This window comes from Leucoraja erinacea, unplaced genomic scaffold (genome assembly GCF_028641065.1).
Source record: "Leucoraja erinacea ecotype New England unplaced genomic scaffold, Leri_hhj_1 Leri_274S, whole genome shotgun sequence".
NCBI classification, from domain to species: domain Eukaryota; kingdom Metazoa; phylum Chordata; class Chondrichthyes; order Rajiformes; family Rajidae; genus Leucoraja; species Leucoraja erinaceus.
In genome coordinates, this window is record NW_026576175.1 from 104,012 (window position 1) to 115,950 (window position 11,939).

General features: G+C 48.7%; 1 protein-coding gene across 1 annotated transcript in view; it reads right to left on the reverse strand.

Moving 5' to 3' along the window:
- Positions 1 to 1,205, reverse strand: part of LOC129693389 (zinc finger protein 665-like) — a 63,042-nt gene extending 61,837 nt beyond the window's left edge. Inside the window, exon 1 of the mRNA XM_055630221.1 lies at positions 929 to 1,205. The gene's annotated coding sequence lies outside the window, so the exon portion shown is untranslated. The remainder of the gene's footprint in view (positions 1 to 928) is intronic.
- Positions 1,206 to 11,939: the final 10,734 nt, after the last annotated feature.

The following is an 11,939-nucleotide window of genomic DNA, read 5'->3' on the forward strand; positions in this document are numbered from 1 at the left end:
ACTTACTTCTCCTTGGCATCAGCTCCACGTACATCAACCGACTCCAACTGGTCCAGAACGCAGCCGCCCGACTCATCACCCACACCAAATCCTGGCATCACATCACTCCAGTCCTCAAACAACTTCACTGGCTTCCCATCTCCCACGGATCACCTACAAAATCCTGATCCTCACCTACAAAGCCCTGCACCATCTGGCCCCCCATATCTCACTGACCTCCTCTCCCCCTACCAATCCTCACGGTCCCTCAGATCCACATCAGCCGGTCTCCTCTCCATCCACCAGTCCAACCTCCGCAGTTTTGGGGACCGAGCCTTCTCCAGGGCAGCTCCCAGGCTCTGGAACTCCCTCCCCCAACTGATCCGCAATTCCGTGTCCCGCACCATATTCCAGTCCAGCCTCAAGACCCATCTCTTCACCTCTGCCTATCCTTAGCCCCACGTCCCCCTCCCTTTTCATCTGTGCATTAATTGCCTCATATTGTGTTTTGAATTGAATTATGTCTTTACTTTGTGTACTAGTCATGTCTCTACTATTTATTTAATTCCCCTTACATGTTTTTCATCTACCTGCTAAATTTTTGTAAGGTGTCCTTGAGACTCTTGAAAGGTGCCCATAAATAAAATTATTATTATTATTATTATCTCTTGACTCTGCTATCTTTAAGAGCCCTATCTAACTCTCTTGACAGCATCCGGAGAATCGGCCTCCACTGCCTTCTGAGGCAGAGAATTCCACAGATTCACAACCCTCTGGGCTCTGTTCTAAATGGCCTTCACCCTTGGTAACTTAAATGTTTCATGGTTCATGTGTCATTCTTAATTGTTGCTCTGTCGTGTTGTTACTTGCGAGCGGAGCACCAAGGCAAATTCCTTGTATGTGTACATTCTTGGCCAATAAACGTATTCATTCATTCATTCCACTGTACCTTAATTGATGAAGTGACAATTGTTAAAACGGCTGAAGGGCCTGACGTTTCCACACTCAAAGTTACTCCAGCATTTCATTTGTTGTGTCTACCTTCAGTCTGAAGAAGGGTCTCGACCCCAAATGTCGCCCAGTTGCTTCTGTGCAGAGATGCTCCTCCTGCTGCCCGTCTACCTGTCTGTCTGCTGTCCCGCTGAGTTATTCCGGCATTTTGTGTCCACCTTCAAATTACAAACAAACGCATCTCCGATTGTCAGTGACGTCATGGCGCAGGGCGGGCGGAGAAACGTCACGGCGCAGGGCGGGCAGACATCACCTGGACATCACCAAAGATCTTATAGCAAAGCTATAGGATCTTTGGACATCACGGCACTAGGCGGATGGGGCGGGCGGGCAGACGTCAGGACGCAGGGCGGGAACACTGCGCCGTGACGTCCACCAGGCACGCCCGCCCTGCTCCGTGACGTCTACCCGCCCAGCGTCGTGACGTGCACTCACACGCCCCGCCCGCCCTGTGCCGCGACGTACGCCCGCCCCATCCGTCCTGCGCCGTGACGTGAGCGCCAATCATCGATGCGTTTGTTTGTTTGTAATTTGAAGGTGGACACAAAATGCCGGAATAACTCAGACAGATGGAATAAAAGACAGAAAACGGGCAGCAGCAGCATCTCTGCACAGAAGCAATTGGGCGACGTTTCGGATCGAGACCCTTCTTCAGACTGAAGGTAGACACAACAAATAAAATGCTGGAGTAGTGATAGAGTGTGTAAACTTCTGGCCCGTCAGCTCCTTTAACAATAAGGGGGTGGGGGCAACTTCAAGATTCAATTTAATTGTTATTTTACCAATTAAGGTACAGTGAAATGAATACGTTAATTGGCCAAGTATGTACACATACAAGGAATTTGCCATGGTGCTCCGCTCGCAAGTAACAACACGATATACAGCAACAATTAAGAATGACACATAAAACATGAAACATTTGAGTTACCAAGGGTGAAGGCCATTTAGAACAGAGCCTCGAGGGTTGTGAATCTGTGGAATTCTCTGCCTCAGAAGGCAGTGGAGGTCGATTCTCCGGATGCTGTCAAGAGAGTTAGATAGGGCTCTTAAAGATAGCAGAGTCGAGGGATATGGGGAGAAGGCAGGATCGGGGTACTGATTGTAGCAATGTTACAAAATTTTGAGATTTAAAAAATCAAGTCTGCAATTTATCCCATCAGATAAAGCATAACAATAAGTTTAATTTGACACCAAATTCACTTTCATATCTCAAGTATTAAAAAAGTTATGACCATTTTCATACTCGGAAATTAGCATCTTGTTCCCTATTGATTTTCAATGGGCATTACAAAAAAGCTGTGATCTTAGATAATCAAAAGCACATTTCTTAAGGAAAGATTAACATTTTTAAATAGCCTAAGTGTCCAAAGATTATTCACAAATAATTCACAATATAAAATGATTTTTATATCTAATTTACATTAATTTATAGGCCAAATGGAAGGAATTTAGTGTTCAGTTGCTGTAAATAAATGCCCATTTAAATCGGTTTTCTAGTGGGTTCATGTGGAACGCGCAGGTTTAGAACGTTGACAGCGCGCTAGATTAGTGCCCTCAAATGCCGAGAAAAATACTGGGGGATATAAAAAGCCCAAAATGAGCTACTCGCTATAGAAAATTATAATTATAGGGTAATATATATGCCCCATTTAATGTAAAAATAAGGTACATACCTTTAATTGTTTGCTTTATAAAACCCTGGGGCTGCCAGAGCTTGCGAATTGAACGAGAGCTTTTAAATGTATTATATCTACTCTTCGAGGCCTATAAAACTAATAATAGCTTTTGGGACCGGGTCTTGCAGCGATTCTCCGTTAATGATTTACTAGGCTGAACATCTGCGATTGGAACAGCCTAGTAAAAATCGGGTTTTAAACCTGCCCCCTCCAAACAGCTCCAAAATCACACACAAGGGGAGGGGCAGATGCTCAGCCACGATTCAGGTACGTTTTGTAACATACCTACTGATTGTGCATGATCAGCCGTGATCACAGTGAATGGAGGTGCTGGCTTGAAGGACCGAATGGCCTGCTCCTGCACCTATTGTCTATAGTGGGGTTGCACGTAAGGTCATCGGGTCAAAGGACGTGGCGCACAGAGCAGCTCCATCCATGTGGAGTACATGGCAGCTTCTGGTATACTGTTAATACACGAAGCATGTACTTTCTTACTGAATGATAAATTTAGCTTCAGAAATTGTTTTCATTTTGCATGTAAAAACCCACTCCAGAATCATGGAGCAAACGCGATAATTCCCAATATTTTCAATCTTGATATTTGCACGGCCAATGTCCGCAAACCGCTTTAGCTCAAGTCAATTCACTTTTATTTCTACAGCACATTTAAAAAACAACTCTCGTTGACCAAAGTGCTTTAAATTGATGCAGGTACTAACGTTATACAAACAGTGGTACATAGACCATCAATACATACATAAATACATACATACAGCCCTCCCTCAGAGGACCTCAAGAAAGGCTTGAGAGTAAAAATAAGTTTTAAGTCTCGACTTAAGAGTCGATGGAGGGGGCAGTTCTGATAGTAAGAGGGATGCTGTTCCGTAGTCTAGAAGCTGCAACTGCAAAAGCGCGGTCGCCCCTGAGCTTATGCCTAGACCGCGGGATGGTCAGTAACCCCAAGTCGGCCGATTTGAGGGACCTGGAGGTGGTGTGGTGGGTAAGCAGATTTTTGATGTAGATGGTGCAAGCTCGTTAAGGGATTTGTAAACATAAAGAAGGAGCTTGAAATTGATTCTGAACTGCACTGGGAGACAGTGGAGTGAGGCCAGAATCGGGGTGATGTGGTCCCTTTTTCGGGTGCCCTTCAGGAGTCTCGCTGCGGCGTTTTGGACCAGTTGCAGGCGGAACAGGGAAGATTGGCTAATGCCAGTGCAAAGGGAGTTGCAGTAATTGAGGCAGGGAGGAGATAAATGAGTGAATGATCTTTTCGAGGTCGTCAATTTGGAGGAATTGTTTTATTTTAGCTATCGTCTGAAGCTGGAAGAAACTAGCTTTTACCTCGGCATTGAATTGTTTGTCAAATTTCAACGCTTAGTCAAATATCACGCCAACGTTTTTGACGTGAGGTTTTGTAATGGGATAAGGTTTCCAAGGCTGCCTGTTAATGTTTTGGTGGAGTCCGAGGCGCAGAATAGGATGACCTCAGACTTACTCTCGTTTAGTTGGAGGAAGTTCTGGGTCATCCAACACTTTATATCCTCAAGGCAGTGGATAAGGCTGAGTAGATCTGATCGGTTGTTGGGCCTCAGGGGGAGATAGAGTTGTGTATCGTCTGCATAGCAATGGAAGGAAATGCCATGCTTTTGGATGAGTTGGCCGCAGGGGAGCATGTACAGGGAGAAGAGAATGGGGCCAAGGATGGAACCTTGTGGAACCCCGCAGCAGAGGTTAGCTGGGGAGGAGAAAGAGTTGCCTGTGCTTGTAGCAAAAACTCCTATCTTTGAGGTAGGAGATGAACCAGCTCAGGGCAGTGCTATGAATACCAACTCCGTACCGGAGACGGTCAATTAGGATGGTGTGGTTGTCTGTATCAAATCCTGCTCTGTGGTCGAGAAGGAGCAGGATTGCACAGTTGCCGGAGTCAATGGTGACATGTACAAGGCAGACTCTGTGCTGTGGTGGGCCCTGAAACCTGATTGGAAAGTTTCCAGGATAGTATTTTGGTGTAGGTAAGGCATAAGTTGACTTAAAATTACATTTTCAAGGACTTTTGAAAGGAAAGGCAGTTTGGAAATAGGTCTGTAGTTGTGGCAAGGTGGGATCTTGGTTAGGCTTTTTCAGGAGGGGCTGGACCACCGCGTGTTTGAAGCAGGTAGGAACAGTGCCAGTGGCCAGAGAACTGTTAAAGATGGCGAAGATGCTGGGACCGGCTATTGCAATGACATCCTTCAGAAGGGCAGAGGGGACAACGTCGAGGGGGCAGGTAGTAGGTTTCATGGTGGTTACCAGGTTAACAAGGGAGGGTAGAGTAACGGGTTGGAATTTTGAAGAACAGACCAATGAGACAGCTAGGTCACAGATGGGAGGGGAAATATTCGATCTGATGGTCTTCACTTTGCTGGTAAAAAATTGTAATAAATTATTTGCGCTTAGCAGGGTCCCAGCTAAGCTGGTGCTGGGGGCAGGACACGTGATAGAGGTGATGGTACTAAACAGGATCTTGGCGTTATTGGCGTTTTTGGAAATAAGGAAGGAAAAGTATTGTGTTCTCGCAGATTTTACTGCTTCCTGGTATTTGAGAAGATTGTTTCTCAGAAGTTCAAAGGAAATTTGAAGCTTATCAGATTTGTACTTCCATTCTGATTTTCTGCACTCTCTTCTTAGGACTCTGGTGGTGTCATTGAGCCAGGGCCAGCCGTTAGACTTAGACTTAGGCTTTTTCATTTTAAGAGGAGCAACAGAATCCAGGATGGAAGAGCAAGTGGTATTGAATAAAGAAATGAGATAGTCGATGCAGAGATGGAGGGAAGACGCCTCAATAGTGCAGATGTCGGGGGCGGCTATGAAAGTCTCAGAGAACTTACTGGCAGTCGAAGAGTTTACGTAGCGGAGCAGTGAGCAGGGAGATGGGATTTTGAGGGAGAGAAAGGCAGAGATGCATCAAATATATCAGGCATCAATAATTTCTGTACTACAAATTGGGAGACCAAACGAAAGGACCAGGTTGAGTATATGGCCAAGCTTGTGCCTGGGTCCAGTGGTAAGTAGAGTCAGATTGAAGGACTCAACCAGGTTCTAAAATTCACTTATGAGAGGCTTAGTGGGACTGCAGACATAAATGTTAAAGTCACCGAGAAGCAGGACCCGGTCAAATTTGAGCGACAAGCCACCGATAAGATCAGCAAATTGTGAGATAAAGTCCTTTTGCATTTTTGGTGGGCGATACATAAGACAGCTGTTGTTGTCACTTCAGCTCTCGCTTCTCTCTACCATAATTTACCCTCACTTTTGGAATTCTGAAGTAGGATAAATGTCTCTCACGCTTACTCCGATTTCCACAATTATTTACAGCGCAAAAAATGACCAGTTTGGCAGTTTTTAACGGGCCCACTATGCTGGAAACAATGGTACAGGTCCGAACTAAGCTTTTCAATAAGGGGGGTGGCATGACAGGATTACAAAAGTTTTAATGTGAAACAATGTGCGCGCTGCGCACATCACGAGTGTGAAGCGTCTCTCGATGCCGGGGTCCAGGGTTTTTAGATGGTCTCTGAGTCTTATTTTTGTCCATTTTTGCACCAAATTTATGGCCAATATTTCAGATATGAAGTGGAATCTGAGGGGTAGCTTTTTCACACAAAGGATGGTGGGTGTATGGAATGAGCTGCCAGAGGAGGTAGTTAAGGCTGGGACTATCCTAATGTTTAAGAGACATTTGGACACGTACATGGATAGGACAGATTTAGATGGATATGGTCCAAACGCGTGTGAGTGGGACTAGTGTAGATGGGACATGTTGGTCGGTGTGGGCAAGTTGGGCTGAAGGGCCTGTTTCCACACTGCATCATTCTATGACTAAAATGTCAAGAAGAAAAATGCATGTAGATAAGTAGAGCAGATTTGAAAGAGGAGTGAAATGTAAAGGCAGAGAGAGGTTTATGGGTGGAAAGGAACATAGGAAACGACGGGGGAGGGTGGGCTTCGGCAGATGGATGAATAGAAAATAGACGCAAAGTGCTGGATAACTCAGTGGGTCAGGCAGCATCTGCGGAGAACATGGATAGGTGACATTTCACACAGTGCTGGAGTAACTCAGTGGGTCAGGCAGCATCTCTGGAGAAAAGGTATAGATTATGGTACCCGGAAGCCGACACAAAGAAGTCGAAGCCAAAGAACGGAATGGAAACGAGGCCGAAACACCAATAAACCGAAAGAGTCCGAAGACGAAACGCTTACTAACCGAAAGGATGCTGAAGGATGAAGTGCAGGCCCAGATTGACTGCGTCATCCACAGATCTATTGGCCCAATATACAAACTGCAGAGAGTCCAGCAGGGGGATTGTGATATTTTTCAGCTTGGCCACCACAAGCCTTTTCAAGTGTCTTCTTACATAGAAACATAGAAAATTGGTGCAGGAGTAGGCCATTCGGCCCTTCGAGCCTGCACCGTCATTCAGTATCCCATCCCTGCCTTCTCTCCATACCCCCTGATCCCTATAGCCCCAAGGGCCACATCTAACTCCCTCTTAAATATAGCCAATGAACTGGCCTCAACTCCCTTCTGTGGCAGAGAATTCCACAGATTCACCACATTCTGTGTAAAAAATGATTTTCTCATCTCTGTCCTAAAAGACTCCCCTCTTATCCTTAAACTATGACCCCTAGTTGTGGACTTCCCCAACATCGGGAATAATCTTCCTGCATCTAGCCTGTCCAACCCCTTAAGAATTTTGTAAGTTTCTATAAGATCCCCCCTCAATCTTCTGAATTCTAGCCGAGTCTATCCAGTCTTTCTTCATATGAAAGTCCTGCCATCCCAGGAATCAGTCTGGTGAACCAGTGGGAGAGAAGTGGAAGAGTGGGGAGGGAGGGGGGTAGGGGGAGTGGTGGAAGAGAGACAGAGGGGGCGGGCGGGGAGAGAGAGGGAAGGGGGTGGGATAGAGAGGGGGAGAGGGAGTGATGGGGGAGGGTGGAGGAGAGTGAGAGTGGGTGAGGAGGAGAGGGAGATGGAGAGAGGAGGAGGGAGGGGGAGAGGGAGGAGGGGGAGAGAGGGGTGGGGGAGATGGGGTACCACCTCCAGTTTAAATTCCATTTGGAATATTTTGGAGGACCAAGAAACTAAGAACCAAGATCCTTCTCTGTACTCCCTCTATGGCAAGAATGTGTACCATGACACCCAGGATTGTTGCATCTATCCTTTTCCTAATCTGCCACCATTCAGATAATTGTCTACTTTCATGTTTTTGCCACCAAAGTGGATAACCTCACATTTATCCACATTAAACTGCATCTGCCATGCATTTGCCCACTCACTCAACATTAGCTACCCTCCAGTCCTCAGGATCTACTCCAGAATCTAAAGAGTTTTGAAAAATTATCATTAATGCATCCACTATTTCTGCGGCTACTTCCTTAAGTACTCTGGGATGCAACTTATCTGGCCCTGGGGATTTATCAGCCTTTAATCTATTCAATTTGCCTAGCACCACTTCATGGCAAACCTGGATTTCACTCAGTTCCTCCATCTCATTTAACCCCCCGGTCCCTTGCTATTTCCGGCAGATTATTTATGTCTTCCTTAGTGAAGACAGAACCAAAGTAGTTATTCAATTGGTCTGCCATGTCCTTGCTCCCCATGATCAATTCGCCTGTTTCTGACTGCAAGGGACCTACATTTGTTTCTAACTAATCTTTTCCTCGACACATATCTATGACTACTGAGGTCAGTGTGACGTGCCTGTAATCATTAAGACAAATAATCATTGCCTTTTTGGGTGCAGAGACAATAGTGGGGACTTTGAAGCAGACAGGGACAGTACATGTTTGCAGGGACTGGTTAAAATGAGTAATTGGATGTGAAGTGGTGATTGAGTTGGGTGGGTGTAGAAGGGCCCAATCTTTGTCGACTGAAGTCAGGCTGTGAGTGGGCATGAAGTATTGGTTTGGTTGGGGTGGGAAAAGTCTCCCTCCTCTCCCTCTCCCTCTCCCTCTCCCTCTCCCCCTCTCCCTCCCCCCCCTCCCCCTCCCCCCCCCTCCCCTCCCCCTCCCCCTCCCCCTCACCCTCTCCCCCCCCCCCCCCCTCCCCCTCCACCCTCCCCCTCACCCTCCCCCTCCCCCTCCCCCCTCCCCCCCCTCCCCCTCCCCCTCCCCCCTCCCCCTCCCCCTCCCCCTCCCCCTGCATGCCTACCTTCAATGACTGGTGTACCATGACGCCCAGGTCTCACTGCATCTCCCCCTTTCCCAATCGGCCACCATTTAGATAATATTCGTCCCCCCCCCGGAGATGAGTCCCACCACCGTAGTGTCATCTGCAAATTTGACAATGGTGTTGCTGTGGTGGGTGGGGGTGGAGTCATGTGTGTAGATGGTGTAGAGCAGGGGGCTCAGCACGCAGCCCTGTGGAGAGCCGGTACTGAGGCTGAGGGCCGTGGATGTTCGGCACGGACTTGTAGGGCCGAGATGGCCTGTTTCCATGCAGTAATTGTTATATGGTTATATGGATATGTGATAGCCCACTCTGACTCTCTGGCTGCGACCCGACAGGAAGCTATTTATCCACATGCAGGTGGAGTATGGAAGTCCCAAGTCCCCCAGTTTGTCCACCAGTTTGTGGGGAAGGATGGTATTAAAAGCAGAGCTGTAGTCCAGAAAGAGCATCCGCACGTAGCTCCCCCGCTGCTCCAGGTGGGACAGTGCAGCATGGAGAGCTGTGGCTACAGCGTCCTCTGTAGATCTATTTGCTCTGTATGCAAACTGTTGGGGGTCAAAGCTTTGGGGCAGGAGTGATGTGATGTGATATGACCCCGGACCAGTTTTTCAAAACACTTCATCACCACTGGTGTGAATGCGACTGGCCGGTAGTCGTTGAGGCTGGAAATGTGGGTTTTTTTGGGCAAGGGGACTATGGTTGCGGACTTCAGACAGGGTGGAACAGTGGACTGGGCCAGAGACTGGTTGAAAATCCTCGTACAGACTCCAGCCAGCTGGTCTGCGCAGTCCTTCAGCACGCGTCCAGAGACGCCGTCGGGTCCAGTAGCCTTCCTTGGATTGATGGCCCGCAGCGTGCGCCTCACCTCATGCTCCTCTATCTTGAGGGTTAGGCTGCTGTGGACCATATGGTGTGATGTGGCTGTCTCGGGTGGCTCCACTTCAAAGCGAGCAAATAAGAGGTTCAGCTCCTCTGCCAACAAGGCGTCACCTTCAGCAGCTCCATGGTTGGCCTTGTAGTTGGTGAGATACTGGATGCCCTGCCACACCTGCCTGCTGTTGTTACTGTCCAGGTGGTCCTCTATCTTCCTCCTGTAGTCTGATTTGGCCTCTCTAATGCCTCTCTTCAGGTTAGCTCGGGCCGTGCTGTATAAAGCCCTATCGCTAGACCTAAAAGCGGTGTTCCTCTCTTTTAACAGCCGCTGGACCTCCCGGGTCATCCAGGGCTTCTGGTTTGGGTAGACCCGGATGCGTTTGTCCACTGTGACCGTGTCCATGCAGTTTTTAATGTAACACAGTACACTGTCTGTGAACCTCCAGGTCCCGGTGTTCAAACACCTCCCAGTTGGCCCTGTCGAAACAGTCCTGCAGCTGCTGAAATGCACCATCAGGCCAGGTTGTGATGGTCTTTGTGATGGTAGGACCAGTTTTCCTGAGGGGGGCATATGCAGGAATTAAAAGCAGGGACATATGGTCGGACTGACCCAGGTGTGGTAGTGGTCTCGCCCTGTAGCCCAGCTTGATGTTGGAGTAGACCTTGTCCAGTGTCTTAGCTCCTCTTGTAGCACATTTAACATGCTGGTAGAATTTGGGGAGCATTTTCTTCAAGTCCGCGTGATTAAAGTCCCCTGCTATGATGTGAACTGCGGCAGGATATATGCTCTGTTGACTGCTAGTGCTACCATACAAATGTCCGATAGCCGAGTTAGCATTAGCATCCGGTGGTATGTACACAGCAGTTATCATGACCACAGTAAACTCTCTAGGGAGATAAATGGGCCTGCATTTAACAGTCACATACTCCAGGTTCGGGGAGCAGTGACTGTCCACAATCACTGTGTTTGTACACCAGGTGTTGTTCACGTACACACAGAGCATTCCACCTCTGCTCTTACCAGAGTCTCTTGTCCTGTCATGACGCTGTGCTGTGTAGCCTGCTAGCTCGATAGCAGAGTCCGGAATGAAAGAATGAAGCCAGGTCTCCGTGATCAACAGGATACAGCTGTCCTTCACGGCGTTGTTAGCTGCAGTCTGTAGCCTCAGTTCATCCATCATGTTAGTGAGGGATCTGGCGTTCGTGAGAAACAGGCTGGGAAGCGGTGGTTTCAGTGGCTGCCTCCGTAGCCTGGCCAGCGCACCGGCCCTGCAGCCTCGCTTTTGCCTTCTCTCTCTGCGCCGTCTTCGCTGCCTCCTCGCGGGGATGGTGATACACGGAGAGTCGGGGCTCCTCGCTATGTCCGCCGGGATCTTGTATGAGCGGACAAACTCGGCGGTAACCCCCCGTTCGCGACCGGCTCCAATCCTAAGAAGATCCTGCCGGCCGTAGACGTTGTTCGCCCGACAGTAAGTACACAGGGCACAAAACAACACGCACACATACACAAAAAGCACAAAGCACTGACCGGGAGGACATCGACCCGCTGCAACTGTTTGGTGGGGCAACTGCAAATGAGTTTGGTGGGGCACGAACAGGCAGAGACAATGGGTCTACTGGGACAGTCAGGTTTGTGGATTTTGGGGAGAAGGTAAAATCGGGCCATGGGGGGCTGGGGAACGATGAGGTTGGAGGCTCGGTCGGGCAGGGCGTGGGAGTTGATGAAGTCGGTGAAGGTGCTAGAGATGGTGGCCTGGTGCTCGTCAGTGGGGTCATGGTCCAGGGGTAAGTAGGAGGAGGGGTCCGAGAGTTGGCGCGTGACCTCAGCCTTGTAGAGATCAGCGCGCCAGATTACCACTGCACCTCCTTTGTTGGCTGGTTTGATCACCCAATCTGGGTTGTTGCGGAGTGAGTTGATGGCAGTATGTTCAGAGGGGGAGAGATTGGAGTGAGACAGGGGAGTGGAGAAGTTGAGGCGGTTGATGTCGCGACGGCAGTTTTGGATAAAGAGTTCTAAAGCCGGAGGGCCATGAGGGGGGTTCCACGAGGAGGGGGTGCATTGGAGACAGGAAAAGGGGTCATCAATGGCGGATGAGGACTCCTTCCCATGGAAGAACGCTGTGAGGTGGAGGCGACGGTAGAAGAGCTCCAAGTTGTGGTGGGCGCGGAACTCATTGAGGTGGGGACGG